Here is a 19,041-nt window from a genome sequence, read left to right on the forward strand (position 1 = left end):
TAGAGCTATCACAAATTTTAATTGTTGTATAAATAGATTTATCGGTCTCCGAGCAGATTTAAATATTTGTTAACTTAAAAAATAATTATTCAAAGAATCTTTTGTCAGTATTGCACAATTCACAAATCTATCAGACACTAGATGTATTCCTTGAAATCTAGTTATTTCGAAGAACCAATCAATCAACAAATTATTAGAATCAATCAAGATTCAGAAGGAAAAATCACTAATTTATTTTTCTCTTAAGCAAATACGCTATTATTATTTTTGTGAATTTTTATCTTTTAAACATTAATAAAGGAAATTCTGGATGGCATAAAGCTCAGTTTTGGAAAAAGTCAATATAGCATTGATCAAATTTGATAAATATAGAATTTGAAATATAGTTTTCACAATATTATGCAAAGTCGTTCAGTGTAGAATTTTTAATATTTCTTTCATAATACTATAAAATATTTGATTTTTAATGAAAAAATATTGCATTTAATATTCTAGCATAAAAGTTAAAGTTAATATTTTGAGTCAGAATGCTACTTTATCAATGCTTTAAAAATTTCAGTATTCTGTTTATTTTTACATATTGCATATTATTCATCCGATATTTGATATTCCTCAGAATCCACAATTTTCCCAATATTTTCCAAATATTGTAAATATTGTGGTGATCTGGTGGTATTGGTATAGTGGTATATAGCAGAAGTTGTTAAAGCAAAGGAATCATATACCCAGTGTGTACACTATTTCTTCTGTACGATGTCGTTAGCCAGTGTGATTAATCCAATCTTGTCCAATTCTTCTAACAATAATATAATGCCGCACTGAAAAGAGGCAGTCGACTCTCCATGGCCGAATGGTCATAGCACTGATCTCATAATCAAGAGATTGTGAGTTCGAATCCCGCTAGAGGCAATGCGATTCACAGTTTGTGTAAATATTTAATTCCTTGATTTCATGTTTCCCTTTATTTCATGTTCCAGAAGATTCTGGACATTTCTTTAGTTTACCGGACAAGTGTTCTGGACTTATCTTACTGTCTCTAGAAAAGTATTCTGGAACTTTCCCTGCTAGTATAAAAACAGAGGATTTGTCAGTCACTTTCTCAGTTCAGAGTTGAGTTAATAAATTGGTTTAGCTCTACTTCTTGTGTGTGTGTGTGTCATTGCCTTCCACACTAAAGTATCTACGTGACAATATATATAACCTAAAGCGAACTTTATAGTTGAATCATTTAAAAAATTGGCTATTTGTTTCCTATTATTCGCCTAAAAATACTTCTTTTTTGAAAATAATATAATGCTATTGTTGAATAATTTTGAAATCTATCAAACACTATTCGAATATTTGTCTTTTCCTGAAACGCATTTCATTGTAATTAACTGAAGATTGGTATTTTCCATTGTTTTATAGAAAAAGAATTCGGTAATAAATGGATTTCGCAATACCGGCAGGATTCATTAAGAAAAATATTTGGAACTTTAATGAATCGTTTAAAAGATAGACTCATTAGGGAATTTGAGTTTTAATGAGTCAATATACTAGACAATTCTCTTGAAGATTTTTTTATTCGTGAAAGAATTAGGATAAAATGATGTTGAATCTTACTATACTTTATTACTATTAATGCGTAAATTAACAACAATGACCTTAAGAAGGTGTCAATTTGATATAAGTGTTTCAAAATAAAAAAAATAAAAAAATCTAGGATTTTGGTGCATCTTTTGCTTATAATGATATATTTTTTTTGGATATACAGCTTTTTTAAATTCTTGTTCAGAATTTAAAGAGTGAAAAAACGTATCTAAGTAAACATAGACCACCAAAAATACATGATCGCATCAAAAGCTCTTGAAATAATGAAAAACAAGGATTAAAATAGGTATGAAGAAAAATTCATTAAAGTAAGGCAATATTTATTTAACCCTTTAAAGGACCATTTTTTTCTAGTCATATTATGTTAAAATATTTTTAGGCTTGAAATTAGAATAAGAAAAAGGATTCATTTAGCTTATTAGATAAATTTAATTTGATTAATTAATTTGGTTAATTAATAATTAAGTAACAAATCAAGACGCACCATTTTGTGTAAGATAAAGAACTACATCATCTAAGTTTCTGACTTTCTAAAATAATTTGTCAGAACTGATGCCAACCTACATAAATTCATAAAAAGATTGATAAATTTGGTGGAAAGCATACTTCTCATGGCCCTAGAATGGGTTAACAAATTATAGATATCAACCGAAGTTGCCAAATTCAAGACTGGAGATGCTCTTAATACCTTTATTCTGTAAACATAAGGATTTATAAACCGTATTTCTTTTATGACAGCCTGAATTACAATAATTCCTGTAACAAGATCTTAGGTAAAAGTAACAAGATGTACTAGGCTGCCATTGTAAATGATGCTTTTTACAAGATATTTCAAGGAAGCGTACAGGTATGAGCCATCGCGTAATTCTGCGAGTCATTCGATAAGATTGCTCGAAATGAGAATTGCTGTCCAGTATTTCACATCTTTAGTTATTATCATGAGTTACATTGTTAATTTATAAATCGCACACCTAGATCTAAACAGGTATTAACTCAAAAAAGCACTTTTTTCAGAAAAGACGAAAAACTGATTACTGTGTCCCTGTGCACTGCAGGACTTTTCTGTATTGATTTATGCTTTATATATGCAGCTAGAAGAAAGATATTGTAGGAATCTTGTGTTTTAATCATGTTTTGGGGCTGAAAATTACATTTTTATAGTTATTTCCCTATTGCTTTATAATGTATGTATATTTGTTTCATTATTTTTAGTTGAGCCCTTGTTGGTGAATTTAGTTTTTAGTTGGCTTTCTTTTGAAAAAGCAAAATAAATTTAAAATGTAATAGCATTTTGTATTATTTATAATTAGTCCAATTCATAGAGCGGTCTGTGGACCAGCAGTAGGGGTATATTGGAAGATAAATTAGCAAGAAAACAGTAGAAATACTGAAATCAATCAATATTTGTTATTAATAATACTATAAAAATTAATTAATGACAGTCTCTTATGTCCCATTTAATTATAAAAGTAATACTAAGAAATGAAAGTTTCTTATAAATTTTAACGCAACATAAAAAATATAGGAACCTGACGTTCTATAAAAAACAATTTTAAATGCACATAAAAAATCACATTTTATTTATATTTAAGTATGACCTTTCTCTGTTAATTCTTAGCATTAGATTTTAATAATGTCATTATTACAGAACGATACTCAGGACTCTGTTAAAACTCAAAAACACTCAGAATTCTGAGGTCAACCAACCATAGCTATAACACTGTTTTTGTACTTATTTGAATAAAGTTTTGAGTATCGTTGTGTACTATGGGCATGACAATAATTTACTAAGATAATCTTGATTTTTAACTTTAAGTAGATATTTTTTTATAATCTCTGCAGATATTGGCCAATTATTTGTCACTTGAAATAAATTCTCTTGCTGTTTGAGCTCTCAAGTAGTGAGATTCAATCCTTGGAACAGAATTTATAAAATCTATAACGCTCTGTTTAATTTGTGAGTCAATAATTGGACGTGTTTGCCTCTCAAATCGGCTTGAATAACTCCCGATTCCGTTTTCTTGGAAAGTGCTGTTTTTATCGCTTTTTAGCTGAAGTCAAGAGTGGATTTGAAAAAGGGCTTGCATACTCTAATTTTGGATCCATTAACTTCAAAATAAAAGGCGGTGTTAAGTGCTCTAAAATCTTGTGTGCTTGAGTATCGATATTTAGGTTTTATTTGTTACTAGTCTCGTACTACAAATTATCTCTGTCTTTCAAGATTGTCGAGTCCCCAAAATGCATCAAATAGCTGTTGTCCCATTTCATCGATCTTATCTTTGCATTTTAGCCGACATTTTTCTCCGCAGGGTGGTCCAACTTTTCTCTGTGGCACTTGTTTCTTCGATTTCGAGAAAGACTGGTAGGCTTTGCGAGAATCTCTTAGCACTTTTGCAACTTTCGATTTCCACTTCGCTGGTTTACGTATTCTCTTTCTACTCCTTTCTTCTCTCCTCGGGCTTTTGGGAATTAGTTCCAGCAATCGTAACATTTTGAGGGTCTACTTGCTCACTATCATCTTCAGTGTCCAACGAACTATTAGATTTCAATGAATTCGAGCTGCTACTGCTAGTGCTGGAAGACGTCAGCGATGCAATAGAAGGTATGACATTGGATGGGGTCTTACTTTTGTGAACCAATCGGAAATTAGGATCTTCATCGGAGTCTTCAATATCACTTTCATCGATTCGGATTGGTGAAATATAATAGTTTGGTGCACCAGTCTTTTGTTGTTTAAACGTGCTCGGAATAGAGTTATCAACCACGGATAAAGCGGCATGAGTTTCTGTAGATGAGACTTCATCACTACTTGATGACATCTTCAAGTCATCTTCCAGAGTTGCATGTTGAGTAAATATGATAGGAGTGATATTGCCTTTTTTCCCTTTCTAATACTATATTTATTAAAAACCATCCACATTTCAGTGTTTGTCTGAAATAGAAAATGTTTATTTCACTAAATTGTAGGATCCTGTGCGTCAAATAAATTTTAAAAACCCGATTATCTTTTTTTATTATATAACGTTTTCGATCTCATTAGCGATGTTGTAAAATTAGACTTGGTGGAGCTCATCTAAAGAGATCTAACTCAAAAATTAATCAATAAAAAAGGAACAAACTATGTAATTGCTAGAATGTAAATAAAATTATATTCAGATGAAAAGACTCCAATCGCCAATAGCCAAAAAGGTAAATTTAACTTGTTTTTTAAAGAAATATAAGAGTTTCAAAAATGACTCAACAAAACAGACTCAACTATAAATTCAAAAATGTTTCAACAATACGGCAAGAATTCTAAATAAAAATACAAATTTTACTCACCCTGCCAGCAATACTGGTTCAACTCAGAATGTTGCATTAATTTACTCAGCACAAACCATCAAAATGGCGAGAACTCAAACAAATACTGCTTCAAATTTCGACAACACGGGTACAACTCAAAATAACTACAATTTGTTTACGACAGGCAAGTGCGTTCCGCTTGTAATACTGATTGCAACTAGAGATGTCCTGTTGCGGTGGAGAGAGAGTGAGGCTGGCTAGTTCAACAAAAGAGGCATTTGTCGCTATCTAGCGTCGAATAGTGAAGATCATTTTTAAATCTCTTTTATTAGTCGGTAGGTATTGAAATAAGAAATTTGATGGTGTACATAACTCAAAAATTAAGATTTTTGAGTTAGCTCCCTTTAGATCTAGGTGTGCGAAATATTAGTACGCTTTCAATCACTTTTTGGTTTTTGGTATTCAACGTATAGAGGAAGTATTGTAATAAAAAAAAGTCGAAATTGAAAATTTGACGAATCTCTACGCTTCTGGAACCTACTGTGTTCGAAAAACATATTTTGGAAAAATGTATGTCTAACTAAGACCAAGATAACTTAAAAACACTTTTAACTAGAGTGATGAAATTTGGTGTATGGTCTGTGCACCAAATAAACAGATTTTTATCAAAATTCGAAAGAAATGCATTCAGAAGTCTGTCTGTCCAGTTGTCTGAATACAAATTAGTGCGAGAACTACAAAATGCAAAGAATTAGATGGATAAAAGTTGGTATATCCGAATATCTAAAGCATCTAAAGTGAAGATCTGTATCCAATCTGGTACCATATCCATCAAGAGGGCTGAGTCTATTCTTTGCTATACTTTCAGTCAGTCCGTACTTTTGAATGCATATAAAATAGATAATTCAAAAACGTAATGAATTGAAATTTTTTCTGTGATCCTATGATAACGGCTGTAATTCTGTACCAAAATTTATTTGAATCGATTCAATGCACAAACACGTACGCACTACAAAATATGTGCATTAAACGAACTTCAGGAATTTATCGCTAAAAATTGCACATTAATATACCATTTCAAAACTGGTGCTCGCCAAATGGTATACGGTTAATTAATTAAATTAAATTAATATGCGATTGATTAACTAAATTAAATTAATATGCGATTAATTAACTAAATTAATTTAATATGTGATTAATTAAATTAAATTAATATGCGATTAATACGCAAGAATGATTTTCTTCACTATACTACGAAGCACACAACTCTCATGTGCTGTCTCTGAAAATAAAAAATCTGAGCATTTATGGCGTTCACGCCTTGTTCAAGATTCATAATTTTATAAGGAGAGAGAAGCAAAACGATGATTACATCTTTTTTAGAGAGTTGCGAAATCATTTTGGATAGATCATTCCTGATAATTTTGGATCATTGGACTGAATAATTGATTCTGGTTCTCTCCAGCTAATCATGGCTCAGAATTATAAGATCTATTTTAAGAAAGCCCGCATTAAATTTCGAAACTAGATGTTAACTGGATGCTTTCATCGCATGTCTTATGCTGGGACTTCAGTGGAATTGCATTTAAATATCATTACTTTTATTTTCATATTGTATGTATCAGGAATTAAATATTTTTTCAGAGGTTTTTATAAAATATTCTATATAGAATCAAGTATTTACAATAAAAACTAATTTTCAAATCGATATGATGAATGCATCTGAATATATTGTGTTGTTGATTTCCCTACATGAAATTCCTATTCACAACTGTAAAAATTTCTTTTCAAAAATGATCTTCAGAGATGATCAGTTAAGTATACTTAAGCATGCCTAAGACGGCTTAATTCCGGAAATAATTAATTAAAATCTTGTTCTTTCCATGATATTAAGAATATCGATCCATACATTGGACAGCACGCCTCTGCTATCGGCACGTCCGCATATTCTTGATCTTCAATTAACCGAGATTTCAACTTATCGAAGGCAATTTAATAAGTAAAGTACTTTGCTTAGTTTGTCTCTGAGAGCCAAGTATTAAATTACAGCGCAACGCAAATTAAGGTGGAGGGTATTAATTGCTAAGTTAATTACAAACGCAGCCAGCCAGAATGCTGGAGTGGATAATTGAAGTACTTCATTGAGAAACGTAAGGTTTGTGGATATAAGGACAATTAACGAAAGCTGGAAAGAGAACAGGACAACGGCTGTAATCTTATTGCATGGGACGAGCGTTAATAATAACAGCGGAAACATGCTCGCATATATTAAATTTTGGCTTGCTTGGAATTAAGTAACTTTGCAAATGATTTATTAACCAATTCTAGAAAATTTTAATGAATATAACTAAAAATATGGATATGTAAATCAATATTTGTGTGTTGCACGATTTACGCAGCATGGAAGCTTGTTTATTTTATATTAGGTCCCCTGATTATTGTTTGTTAATGCGTTACCATTTACTGTTAGAAAGTTGAAGAACAATATGATATGTAATATAATATAATATGTAAAATATTTTAGCAATTGCGTGACCGAATAGACTGAAGAAATTTCAGATTTTTATTTCAACACAAGAAGGCATAATTTACTTACAAAGAATAAGTGGTAAAAAAATGTCTATCTACATCGCGACACAAGAGCAGAAGAGAGCAAAATTTTTCCCTTTAGTGGTTTTACAGTGTGATTTTAATAGGGATTGATTGTGTAGATTTAGGAAAAAGTATCTTGGGCATCTTTAAAAGAATGTGCATTCAGCAGTCTTTTATAGCGCGTGTCGAATTAATTAAATAAAAAAAAAGTGGGAATTGGACCAGGAAATAAGAGAACCTTTTTTCCATTGATTTTCTAAATTTTATCTTAAATTAGTTCATGTTAATTGCATTCTGAAATGTTCTCTTATTTCCTTATTAATTACTTCTAAACGCGCTTTAGAAAACTGATGATTTCAGCTTTTTCTCACGCTCCGAGCGAAGGAATAAAAATCCCTAATACTTACAACATTCTTTTATAGATAACCAAGATTCTCTTGCCTAAGATACGTGGCAAAGAAATCCCTATCCGAATCTCTTATTAAAATCTCTGAAGGGACAAATTTCCCACTCTTTTGATCTTCTGTCACGATGTAGATTGACACATCTTTTATCGCTTTTTCTCTGAACAAATTATGACTCTCGTAATGAATTAAAATTTGAAAAGTTTCTTCTTCTTTGGCCAAGCATCTGCTAAAATATATAATACTTTTTTGTTTATCACGCTTTTCACTTTTCGAATCTGCTTATCATTTTCCCCTAAGTGTATTAGTAAAACTATTATAATATATTTTGTCTGCAGCAAAATAAAACTAGTATTAAATAGCATTCAGGAAAAGAAATTGATCTGAAGATCTTGAGCATATATAGAAAATGATTGAAACTCTCCTTCAAAACTTAAAAAGCACAAAAAAGCCAATTGAAAAAGGGAAACTGACTTCTCGCTACAGTGATAAATTGAAAAACTATTATGGAATTACAATTCATAACAACAAAGGCAATTACAAGATAACCTAAATGCTTTATTGAAATGTTTCTTTACTTTTGCAGTTTTTTTCTTGAATTAGATGCGTGAAGAGCATTAATACTTAGGCATTTCTATTCAGTTTGAGGTAGCTAGAAGCAAAATGAAAAACAAAAAGTAATGTACAATTGGTATGTCAGCGAGTAGAGAAAGGATTGCTTATATGCGTTTAAGGTGTAAATTGAAGCTAATCTTCAGATGAAACTTAAATTTCGGAAGATGCTGTGGAGGTGTAAGCGGCAATCCATTTCGTAGAAGAGTAAGGAAAGACATATTTTCCTTTGCAATGGACATAGTTAATTTATTCCTTCATTGAGGAAATTTCATAAGTTTTGAGTTGATTAAATAATTTTTTCGAAAGTTCTTTGTTGAAATCATCGAGTTTTGGAGTTTCAAGTTTTATGTGTAAAATATCATTCCGGATAAACCAGAGAACATTAGTAATGAGGCGTGTATTATATTTTAGTTTGAAGTATAACGAAGTATTTTAGTTTGTAAAACTTGAATTTTGTTTCGGTTAGTTTTAACAGCAAAACCCCAAATTTGAACAGCATAAGTGAGGGTAGGTCTTAAATTGTTTCTATAACAACATTTTATTCCTTAATGAAAGGGGGGAATACCTTCCAATGAGGGGATAATGAGGTGGACTTTAGCCCAGAACTTCTTTTTACTACTGTTGACATGGCTTTTAAAAATGAGTTTATCTAGTATCAGTTCTAGGTATTTTATCCCTTTTTCCCAAGACAGATTATCTTCAAAGCATGTTGTTGTTGTTTCTTATGGCACTTGCCATGGACAAGCTTGCTGTTACGAAGACAGCGATTTTAAGCCGGTGGGGGAGCGTCTCTTGTTTTTATAGCAGCGCCAACTAGAGTCAAAAGTGCGACTTTGCTACTCACGCATCACTCATTCGCTTACACAACCACTTTTTACAGGAGGGCACACTCACACATCTTACAGATAGAACAACGGAAGAACAACCACGCCCAAACTGGGACTCGAACCCAGGACGCCCAGATCACGGGGAAGACGCGCTATTCCTATGCCAGGACGCCGGCTCAAATTATGTGAGTGTAGGTAGCGGTTTCTTTAGCTGACCTTTTCCGAATGCGACAGTATGAGTTTTTACTGTAATTGTTTTGCGTTGTCAGTGTTCGAAAGATGTTGATAATTGATACAGGTATTTATGAGCAAAGGTTTTCAGGAAGTCATTCAGGGATAAAATGACAGGATTCTTACAGCACATAATAGACATAATAAGGTGTATATTTAAAAAAAAAAAATATAGATCAACTATAATCCTGTAAAGGTCTCTAGAGAAAAACGTAAAATACAAATGTATATTTTAATAACATGTTATGGAATTCCAGAACAAAATATTGTAGTATTAAAATACATGCAGCTGTGATCGTTTTACATGCGCTTCAATTTAATTAGGACTATAAAGTTTTACTAACAGTCTTAAAGAGAATTAAAGTTGAGAATTAATAATTATATATTAAGTGGATTGATACTAATTGAAAATGATCTTTATTTCCAAAAGACATTCTCTTTAAAACGAAAAAAAAAAATACTTAACGAAAAACCTTTTTGGCCAACAAAGTAAGAAATACTTCCAAGAAAAAAAAAAGGCCAGATCAATGTTTCTCAAAAATTTTAAATTCCAGTAACCATAGGAACAATGATTTTTAATTAAAAGGAAATCTTTGCAGGTAATTTTCTAGACACTTTTTCATAAAAATACCTCACCATCAACACCACAACTCAAAGCTTAATAGAGGTAATTGCCTGAAAGTTACAGTATGGATTTCAAAAACATGGACAATGGAATGTAGAAAACATTTTGTGAATATTTCTTCATGTAAGGAGTTTATATCGAAATTAAGTGGTAGATTAATGAAAAAAAAAATTTTTTACACATTTTCTCCTCTAATTTGCATTTCAAAACGTTTTTTAGATTTTGGATTATTTCAAAGACTATTATCCTGTATTACTTGTGTACAAAGAAAATTACGATTTACAGCATTACAATATGGGTACAGTTAACCACTTAAGTGTTTTATTTTCTTTACTATCTAATAAGATGACACCTTCTATTTTGGGAATGTTTTCTTATTTTGATTCAAGCGGAAATCCATTTAATACTTATCTATGTATTCGAAGTAATTTTAATATTAAATTGTAATCGTTATGAATGGTTTGTTTTGCTTACAACTACCAAAATTCGATAAATCGATGCACGTATGGCATACGGGCAAAACAGTTAAGGGGTTAACCATCTTGGTCAATTTTCATTAAGATTTGCTACAATTTTCTCTGTTTACAATATTAAATTTATAAAAAAAAACATCTTCGTGTTTATACTTAAAAATGTGTCGAAAAAAATTAAAGGTTATTAAAAAATTCATTGAAAAAATTTCTTCCAAAACTGGTCGGTTACCTTGCAATTTCTGTAATTGGTGAATTAAAAAGAAAATGATAGGAAAGTTAAACATAAAGAATATTATATATAACATTTCTGTGGAAAAATGAAAACCAAATTCAAAATGACATTTTGATTCTGATTTAATATGAGAAGATTTGTGGGCTCGAAACCAAAATTCCATTGAGGATCCGCTTTGTATGCAGACCTGACGAACATTGCTTTCTTCATTTGCGCTCTCCCTCGTGGTTCGAAGCAAGCTTGGAAAGGTCACAGGCTCAGATGTCGTCCTCGTCATCTGATTTAGGCTCAGAATAGGTTTTCTCCAATGTTCTTTCTGTAATTTCATAATTAGACTAAAAAAAAAGTTGCTAGTAATTTTTTTTAAAAACTATAATTGGTCACAATGATGATATGGGACAACATAACCAGAAGATGCACAATTTGATCATTGTAATTCACCAGCGGCTTAATGGGCTAGGGAGTCGCATGGCTATAATTAACATCAATAGAGAAGTTAAGAGCTCTATTCTTAAGATATACTCTTAGCTCTCATTATTCAAAAGTTCGATGTGCATATATGGTAGATAAATACGCATATCAGCAAAGATTTTCGAAGCCTTCGTACAAATTGTTGGGGTCTTTTCTGAAAGAGAAATACAAATTTGGACCAGTTTCATCTGAAAGTTCTCCAAGAAGACAACCTAATCTCATACAATGGAATTACACTCGTTCGAAATGTTACAGCTCATTGTTGTACCAGCATTTAGAATCGATAAAAATAATAAAATTCTCTAATTATCGAAAGAATGGAAAATCAGTCTTTTTAATTTGTAATAATGATATGGAACAAAACTAATTTGATAGTGTGAGAAATAATGCTCACAGTTGTAAGAAAAGAATTGAATAAAACTGATATTTACAAAAAAAAAAAAAAAGCGTGGAAAAATTTTTTCCTTAAATTTTTGTTTGCGCTTTTATCCAGAAATCGATGAGTTGTTTAAATCAAATCGCGTTCACGACACTCATGTTGGCATTAGCATTGTGACCCCTTTGTTAGATGAAATATTGTTTTAGTGGAAGCAATACGCTTCATTTTCCTTTGGCAGATTTTTTCCATATATGCTGATCGTGTTGCATGGTAATCATAAATTAATAATAGCATTAAAAGTCTGGTGCAAATTTTGTATATATATAAATATATATATAATATAATAATATTTTTTAAATATAATTTCAATTCTAATTAATTTTCAAAGTTTTATCGCAATTCAGTTGATATTAATTTCATTCTAAAATATTCTCTTATTTCCTGATCCCATTCCACATTTTTTATTTAATTAATTTAACACGAGTTCTAAAAAATTGCTGAATTGGCTAAAAGTCGACAAGTTCCCACACTCCGAGTGAAGAGATAAAAATTGCTCATCTAAACAAATTCTTCTAAAAGATCCCTAAAGTTCCCTTACTAAACTCTTTAAAGGGCCATTTTTTTCTATTCATATTATGTTAAAATATTTTTAGGCTTGAAATTAGAATAAGAAAAAAGATTCATTCAGCTTATTATATAAATTTAATTTGATTGATTAATTTGGTTAATTAATAATTAAGTAACAAATCAAGACGCACCATTTTGTGTAAGATAAAGAACTACATCATCTAAGTTTCTGTCTTTCTAAAAAAATTTGTCAGAACTTATGCCAACCTGCATAATTTCATACAAAGATTGATAAATTTGGTGGGAAGCATACTTCCCACGGCCTTAGAAAGGGTTAATTCGAGGCGTGTAGAGAAATCCTTATCAAAATCTCATAGTATATAAGACCAGGGATAATTAATTTTTCCCTCTTTTACGCTAATATGCTCTTGTATCTCGCTGTGAACGGACGTGCCTTGTCCGTGCTGCTTGTAAATAAATCATGCCTCCAGGGAGAGATTAAACGAAGTTAAAAATTTGAAGTGTCTTTTCTGTCCTAGGTCACGACTCTGCTTCAAAGAAATAATGCTTATATAAAGGTAAAATTACTTCGCTTTAATTTTAAATTGATGTTACATGATAAATAGCATTGATTAAAATGCTCATATTTTTCACTCAGTATATGGGATATGTAACTGAAGCGTTATCTTTGCTTTCATTAATAGAAGCTGTGTCTCTGCCATTTGATTCATTTTTTTTTCATGGATTTGCCCCAATATAAATTAAAAATATTATCTTAAAAATTTTTAATCTGGAGATCACAAAGTAATGCATCTTAATGAATGCAGTTTTATCATAACTTTAAATAGATCTCTGGTTGTCAACATTATCAAAGAAAACAAATATCGCGAACTAGAGGCTAAAGATGCCAAATTAGGCTTGGTGTTTAACGTGTTAACCGATTGCCATATTTTGCTTAAAATCAAGAAAATCATCAATAAAAAGAATTGTAAATCTTTTCTTACAGATTTTTACTTTTGATTTCAAGCATGCTGTCGTATGGCCGAAATTGGATTTTGCGACAAAAATACCAACATAATATAGTAAAGAGCTATATGAGAAAATACTGATAAAATCGCAGAAAAGTTTATAAAAAAATGTTTACTATTGAAACTAATTAATGCCAAAAGCTTTTAAAAATAAGTGGCGATATGGAAATCAGTCTGAGCATGATTTTTCACACTTTATTATTTGTCTGAAACACATTAGTCAGTGGAAAAATTCTAGAATTCATTCTAACAATCAGTTCTAATGTACCAATCGTGACTTTCATTTTAAAAAAAACAACAACGATGATGGATATTAAATAATTCAAATTTAAATAGGCAATTGTTCCATTCGCGGTTGCAACTCCAGCTTCACAGTTAATACTGTTTATTTGTTTGAAAGATGTAGTGAAAATTATTTAATGTCAGAAATCTTGCATCATGGATCCAATATTGAAATTACTTCCTTCTTGCAGTCAAATAGGAAACAGCATCTCTCAATTACTTCCTTCTTAAATTTAAATAGGAAAGAGAGTAAATTTCAAATGACGTATATATTTCTGGTATACATTTATTGGCCATTTTAGAATGTTTTGAAAAACTGTTCTATAAATTATTTCAGACAATATACAATTTTCCCCATGATCAACGTTTGCTTTTGCTTAATTAAATCAGTAAAACTGGCGGATTAAATTATTGCACATGCAATATTTTCCTACCCCAAAAAATGTTGCTATCATCTTCAGCACTGCTTAGATAACAAAGTAAAAATAAACAGCAGCAAAAAGTCTAGCCACTTATCACAAGCTTGAGTAAAAGTAAAGAGGCTCTTTTATTTGACAACGTTTGCAAAACGTTAAGTTAGGCAACTTAATCCACCATATGAGGAATTCTAAAATCCTTTTTTCGACACGACGTCTGCAAATGTTATTTATATACAAAGCTAAAACCGTCTAATGCAATTCAGTGCTATTTAAGAGATAAATACTTTAACTGTGGAAATTGCAGGATTGGCTAGCATAAGATAGAAAATATTTTCAGTCCAGCTTTTAATATGAGTCATTCAGTGTACGCAGTTAAATGGTTAATGTGTGTAATTAAGGTGCTTCTATTCAGAACTGCTTATAGTCGTAATCATTCATCAGATAAGTGTATAAGTTTGTGAATGATTTCATAATGGGATGGGAAAAAAATCTGAAAAGTTACAAATATTTGGAACATTTCTTTTTAATACTATAAGCTTGAACTCAATTGGATTGTTACAAATTTGATATTTCTGTATTTATGACTATCGATAATGTAGCTGCCTACTTTATAACTACCGATTTATATTCAATAGTTACAATTCAATATTGAGTAAATTTTCGTATTCGGGGAAAAAATCATTTTTTTAATATAAATCTTTGAAAAAATTCAATTAACGATATCTTGATTCATGATAAGTATTCAAAATTAATTTTTGTTTTCTATGCTTAAACTGATGCTCATTTGGAACTTTTATTATTTGTGCCTATCTCACCTGTTGGAAACAAACAATTTCATGAAAATTTAATTTATTTAGATTAGTCTTCATTGTTTTTGTATTTTGATAATATTTCTATAAATTAATTCTGTCATATTTTAATATAAAAAGATACTCCTTTAAGCATGTGAACTGAAGAATATTCACATTCCTAGGTTACAAAAAATAACTGAAAAAATATAATTAAAGAGATCGGGCAAGAAAGCCAGTTGGAAAAATGCTAGCTATGCCATAATAATAACAAAAAAGAAAGTTTTAAGGAGTTATCTGTAAAATTGGTAATGATATTTGCGATTAAAATTATGAATTTTCCTTGACTTGAAAGAGGTTCGTCTAGAAAATCAAAAAAGATGTATTCCTCAGTATTATTATATAGTTCTTCCGAGTTTAGTAACGTCGAAGTGAAGTTTAAGCAAAGAAGAAAGTAACCAAAAATTATAATAAAAAACAAAAAATCTGAAAAACGCACTTGAGGGGGGGGGTATTGAAGAATACATTTACATGAATCCTTTTTCACAGAAAACTCGTAAATTTAATCGCAAATGTTTCCGCTTAATTTTGCAGATAATTCCATGAAATATCTTCCTGTGTGCTTATCATTGCATAGCACCCATTTTTCTAACTGAGCTTTTTAAATGATCTCTTTTATTTTTTGAGTTAGTTTTCGATACCTCCTGACTTCACTGCTAGGGGAGCTATAACCCGTTTCAATGAATTCAGCACAGTTACTTTGCTTTGGGTTGCACGTTACTTCTCTGGCTGTACAAGACGCCATTTTGACTTTATAGGGCTAAAGGGGAATTAATATAATGTCGTGGAGGGATGAGACTCTTTATAACTCCATTATAAGGTAGATGAAAATAATTGACGAGTTTCAGCAACAGTTATTTAATTATTTTCTAAGTTCCACATTTCACAACACGAAACAAAAACAAGAACGAAAATACACGGCACTCACATGGAATACAATCAATCCAATTATGACCCTCAAGAAGGATCATGGGAAATATACCTTGATGTTAATAAGGTAGCGCCATCTGTTATATCAAAAGAGAAGGTAGTAGAATTATATAACCGCTACAATATGATATGATGCTTGGGAAATTCTTTTTCCATGATTTCTCACATTAAAACAAAATGCTCCAGAAAGTTGGGAAAACTCCAATAAATGGCTTTAAATCTAACTTTATTAAATTCTGCACACGAAAATTCAATGCAGTAATTAGGAATTTATTCCAAGGCAATTTTTCATAAAGGCGAAATCATGAAAAGGTCTTTCTCTATAGCCTCAAGACTTGATCTTTATCGCCCTCTTAATGAATAGAGATAAAGAACTTACTTCCATAAAACAGATCAATTTCCTTTTCCCTGATTCAGTACCTCTTTAAAAATGAGCTCGTCTTAGCCGTCTTTGGCGTAAGCGTGCTGAATAAACACTCTTCTATTAAATTTAAAAGAAAAATATAAATTTCTGAATATATGTATATATATATTTTTAGAAATTTATATTCTTGGATATATAAGAAATTATTATTGAGTTTCACTCTGTCAGTCAAATATTGAAAGCATTTTAATAGTAATAGATTCCATTAAAATATTTTTATGTAATTCCTTTCGACCTTTATAAAAATTTTCATGCTTAAACACACACACACACACATAGCCTTTTCGTGTTATGTCTGTCTATCCATCTTGTACACCATCTCTAAAACGGTAGAAGCTATAGAAATTAATATAATTCCTTGGATGTTTCAGTGTGATTATGTATTGTGTAGAGATTTAAAAGTTTTTATTTTCGTCAGATTAATTAAAATTAGAAATAAATAACATTTTAATTGCCGTAAAAATTTTAATTTATCATTTTCCAAAAAGGAATTGAGATATCCTTTAATTTGGTATGAAATTAGTTGCTGATCCATAAGATGGCCCCGTAACATCAATTTATTAATTTTGAAAATGCACCATAAAGTTAATCCATGTCTGAGCAGTGAAGCTGAAGTTAAGATTTATATAATCTTTCTTTCCTTATATTATCTTTTTTTTCAATTTTATATTTCTTGTTCTATATCTATTCTTAAAGAATACTTGAATAAAGAGATGCATAATGGTTAATAATTAAAATATTCAACATATTTTCCTCTGCGATAACTATTAATTAATATTTTTGTATATTGTATATTAGAATATCGAGATAAAAAATTACAAATAAAAAAAAATCAAATATTCATTTCTTCCCAAGCGTTTACTTGATTAGGCTTTTGAGTCACTGATTTGAAAAAAAAGAATACTTTAAATACTTCTTGCTTGTTGATGAAACATTTATATAGAAGCCAGAACTCTCTATCTAAAACAGCATCAAGTTGGCACGTCGTTATATCATATTAGTAATACTTTCCGATCTTTAAAAAAAGAGGTCAACCATCCATTCTTTCGGGCAGGAGTAATCAAATTTCCATGGCTACTTTTTGAAAAGCGTTAAAAATATTCAGCAGCGCACTTCCTTAAATTCTATGGGAGAATTTTTTTGGATAACGAGCGCCTGACTGCATGTTCAAACTAGACTTTTTAGCATAGAAAACTCATCTTTTTGGAAAGGAATGCTGTCTTTTCAAAATTCATGAGTCGACTGAAGGATTGAATATTGAAACAATTCTTTAAAATGTTTCAAGATATTTCGATTTTTGTTGTACTGAATTACATTTATAAATAAACGCAATCCGATGCTAAAAGCCATTGTAATACTTTATTTGTTGTCCAAGTACCTTTACAGCTCATAATGGCCATTTTCCAAAAATAATGCCTTTTTTATATGTAGTAAATACATTTTCGAAGTTGCATGGCTTGTTTTCACAAAGAATGATATTGTGAGATTGCAAATCTATTTAAGCTCTTCGCAATCAACGATATGCTCCGATTGGTGCAAGGTATTACAGAATCTTTATTAAATCTAAAACACAATGAATATGATTTAGAAGACAAAAATACCTTCGACTCGCTTAAGTATTTCATGTGTCCTTTTAGGCTTTTATAGGAAGTAAAATAACAATAAATGCTCCAAATAAGATATGTTATCTTATTATTAGGTGAACTAATATTGTACCACAAAGGATTAAAACATTTTTAAGCAAAAAAAAAAAAAAAAACTTTCTTTTGGAACTAAACGAACTGCGAAATGAAATCCAATGCTATCCAAGAAAACATCGGAAATAAACATCAGCTTTTAATTTTCCTAATCGGATGGAAGTACTTGACAGAAATTGGCAATATAATTCATTTCTGATTCAATTATCCGAATAAATGTATTTAACACATGAGTTATTCTTCTTCAGTGGTAACAGTAAAGATATTATATAAAGATTTGTAACTCCGTTTAATAATATACCAGCTGATTAGTAAAGGAAAAGCTATAAAACGGTTAATATTATCAGCATATTTTTATAGATATTTTATTTAAATTTATATTAAAATACTGAAATAACACTGCCTATCGTATAAAATTTTAAATGAAATGAATCTTTATGGCACTTTGTTTTTGATGGATTAAATTTGATTTTCAAGTGACAATGTGAAAAAAAAACTTTGAATGTATCGACAACTCTATTTAACATTGTATGGAGAACTGTTGAAAAGTTTCCAACTATTAAAAGAATCGACGTTTTTAATAATATTTCAAAACAATGTTAAATCATCAATATAAAATTGTTCATTCATCAATTATTCAAAATATAATCAGTATAAATATATATATCAATCAATCAATATATCAAATCAACATTATAAAATTAGCAGAATATAGATGGTCTAAAGTGCGGCACCAACTGTCTTACTTTGCTCTCATAGGTTCAATTTTTTGGTATTTTGAACATGAAAGAATCTATGAAAAGACTGCCCTACTGTTAAAAAGAGTATAACTAACCCTCCCTATTCACCTGAAGTCATATGTTATCTTTTCCTTATTATTTTAAAATTTCATCAAATTCTTGTTAAACATTTTATATAGGTTTCAGTAATGATGGTTTTAGTCATGCTTTCAAGTATTTTGATTGTTATTTGCAGTATCTGATGGCTTTAAAAATCCATTACGATATCTATCTGAAATATGTCTTTGCAGACTATCTTTTATCGCACTATGAAGACGAAAGATAGTGGCGCATATTATTTCCTGTTATTTCTTATTTTCTGCTTAAGCAGTGTATCTTAAAACAA

Source organism: Argiope bruennichi, chromosome 2 (genome assembly GCF_947563725.1).
Source record: "Argiope bruennichi chromosome 2, qqArgBrue1.1, whole genome shotgun sequence".
Taxonomy (NCBI): Eukaryota; Metazoa; Arthropoda; class Arachnida; order Araneae; family Araneidae; genus Argiope; species Argiope bruennichi.